General features: G+C 41.3%; 1 protein-coding gene across 1 annotated transcript in view; it reads right to left on the bottom strand.

Moving 5' to 3' along the window:
• LOC121359867 (microtubule-associated protein 1B-like) overlaps positions 1–1013 on the bottom strand; it is a 21413-nt gene extending 20400 nt beyond the window's left edge. Inside the window, 1 exon segment of the mRNA XM_041479132.1 lies at positions 936–1013. The gene's annotated coding sequence lies outside the window, so the exon portion shown is untranslated.
• Between the last annotated feature and the right edge of the window lie 2286 nt (positions 1014–3299).

Here is a 3299-nt window from a genome sequence, read left to right on the forward strand (position 1 = left end):
GGAAAGGGGGAGAGGGGGGGGGGGGGGGGGGGTGTACAGGTGTTCTTAAGGGTTTATTTAACTTCTCATCATCCTGCTCTGATTTTGTTAGTAATAAATTAAACTAATTCAGTTGAGCCTGTTTTGCCCTTGGAGTGTTTTCTCCCCATCCCTATCTCAACTCATGAAGCCTTTGTTAAATTTTCTCTCCTCTGTCCAGCTGTAGCAGAGGAGGGTGAGTGAGTGGATTTTGTGGGTGTCTGGCATCTGGCAACTCCCAAATCACCACACAGAGTCATTTCATTTCCCAAAAGAAATTGTACTATGTCAGTGCTTCTCAGCACTGGCTAGCAATGTAATTATCACTAATTTTTACAACCTTCAATATCACTAGCTAAATTTGTCAATTTTTTCTTTGAACTACATCCTCAGTTATTTGGCTCTACTCTAGCAAGTTCATGAGGAATTGACAGAACTCTTCTAGTGCACTCTTCAGAGTCCATTGATCATGCCATACAGTTTTTGAAGGATAGATCACATAGATCTAGCACCACGTAGATGGTCATTCTTCTCGAGGACCTAAATTTTTCTCATGGAACTGGATTTCTTTTTAGGCACTTTTTCATATGCAAAAAAGGCAGGCAGAGCTACCAAACAATGGAGAAACAGAAGAAAACCAGCTGTAGCTTCACCACAGCTGTCTTCACTTCATCAAGAAAAGAATTTGGTGTGTTATGAGGAAATGAGTGCTGGCTAAGTGGTATGTTTCTGTCCTATGTCTTTGAAGCTTTATCAGAAGTCCAGGAAAACAGGAAAAAATCAAGGGGCTTTTTTGATGTTTTTGATTATATTTGCTCCTAACTTGTCCTCTTGTCTGCAGTTCGGAGTTTCTCTCAACCTGTCCACTTAATGGAGATTTTATGATACATCCAGTGAAATATTTCTGACTGACTTACCTCAGTGCTAACTGCTTCATCTGAGGGATTGATTAGGACTACAGTTTCTAAGACATCACTTCTGTGGTGAAGAATCTTCTGACCTGCAAGCACAGAGAGGAAAAAGAAGACATTAAATTCAACCAGCGTGGTTTAAACCAGTGCTTTCCCAGAGCTACTTATATGTTCCACTGTGACACAGCCCTAAGGTTACCCAGGACAGTGCACACTGGCCACAGCAACTACTGTGCTGGCTCATGTCTTCAGGAATACCCATGGCATGCGGTCTTATGGGCCAGAAATAGCACTCTCGAAAATTCATAGAATCATAGAATGGTTTAGGTTGGAAGGGACCTTAAAGATGATCTCATTCCAACCCCCTGACATTGACATGGACACCTTCCACTATACCAGTTGGTTCAGGGCCCCATCCAACCTGGCCTTGAACAATTCCAGGAATGGGGCATCCACAGCTTCTCTGGGCAACCTGTTCCAGTGCCTCACCACCCTCACAGTAATGAAAGTCTTCCTAATATCTAATCTAATCCTACTCTCTTTCAGTTTAAAACCACTCCCACCTCATCCTATCACTATTGATGCCATGACAATATTTTGCCTTTTATTTTAATATACCTTTTATGTATTCTCAGTATTCTTAGCATACATAGTTGTAATTTGTGAGGTGAGGGTCTGTAGTGATGTAGAGTCCCCAGGCAGGTACAAAGGAGAGCTGCTTTATTCCAAAAACCCGGCCTTTTAAAGCAATTAGCCGGTTATCAGCTACACAGTTTTAAATAATAACAAACATAATTCTACCAACCACCATACACCACGATGTGAACAAGGTGTTCTTAAGGGTTTATTTAACTTCTCATCATCCTGCTCTGATTTTGTTAGTAATAAATTAAACTAATTCAGTTGAGCCTGTTTTGCCCTTGGAGTGTTTTCTCCCCATCCCTATCTCAACTCATGAAGCCTTTGTTAAATTTTCTCTCCTCTGTCCAGCTGTAGCAGAGGAGGGTGAGTGAGTGGATTTTGTGGGTGTCTGGCATCTGGCAACTCCCAAATCACCACACAGAGTCATTTCATTTCCCAAAAGAAATTGTACTATGTCAGTGCTTCTCAGCACTGGCTAGCAATGTAATTATCACTAATTTTTACAACCTTCAATATCACTAGCTAAATTTGTCAATTTTTTCTTTGAACTACATCCTCAGTTATTTGGCTCTACTCTAGCAAGTTCATGAGGAATTGACAGAACTCTTCTAGTGCACTCTTCAGAGTCCATTGATCATGCCATACAGTTTTTGAAGGATAGATCACATAGATCTAGCACCACGTAGATGGTCATTCTTCTCGAGGACCTAAATTTTTCTCATGGAACTGGATTTCTTTTTAGGCACTTTTTCATATGCAAAAAAGGCAGGCAGAGCTACCAAACAATGGAGAAACAGAAGAAAACCAGCTGTAGCTTCACCACAGCTGTCTTCACTTCATCAAGAAAAGAATTTGGTGTGTTATGAGGAAATGAGTGCTGGCTAAGTGGTATGTTTCTGTCCTATGTCTTTGAAGCTTTATCAGAAGTCCAGGAAAACAGGAAAAAATCAAGGGGCTTTTTTGATGTTTTTGATTATATTTGCTCCTAACTTGTCCTCTTGTCTGCAGTTCGGAGTTTCTCTCAACCTGTCCACTTAATGGAGATTTTATGATACATCCAGTGAAATATTTCTGACTGACTTACCTCAGTGCTAACTGCTTCATCTGAGGGATTGATTAGGACTACAGTTTCTAAGACATCACTTCTGTGGTGAAGAATCTTCTGACCTGCAAGCACAGAGAGGAAAAAGAAGACATTAAATTCAACCAGCGTGGTTTAAACCAGTGCTTTCCCAGAGCTACTTATATGTTCCACTGTGACACAGCCCTAAGGTTACCCAGGACAGTGCACACTGGCCACAGCAACTACTGTGCTGGCTCATGTCTTCAGGAATACCCATGGCATGCGGTCTTATGGGCCAGAAATAGCACTCTCGAAAATTCATAGAATCATAGAATGGTTTAGGTTGGAAGGGACCTTAAAGATGATCTCATTCCAACCCCCTGACATTGACATGGACACCTTCCACTATACCAGTTGGTTCAGGGCCCCATCCAACCTGGCCTTGAACAATTCCAGGAATGGGGCATCCACAGCTTCTCTGGGCAACCTGTTCCAGTGCCTCACCACCCTCACAGTAATGAAAGTCTTCCTAATATCTAATCTAATCCTACTCTCTTTCAGTTTAAAACCACTCCCACCTCATCCTATCACTATTGATGCCATGACAATATTTTGCCTTTTATTTTAATATACCTTTTATGTATTCTCAGTATTCTTAGCATACA

Source organism: Pyrgilauda ruficollis, unplaced genomic scaffold, assembly GCF_017590135.1.
Source record: "Pyrgilauda ruficollis isolate IOZ18807 unplaced genomic scaffold, ASM1759013v1 scaffold476, whole genome shotgun sequence".
Lineage (NCBI taxonomy): Eukaryota > Metazoa > Chordata > Aves > Passeriformes > Passeridae > Pyrgilauda > Pyrgilauda ruficollis.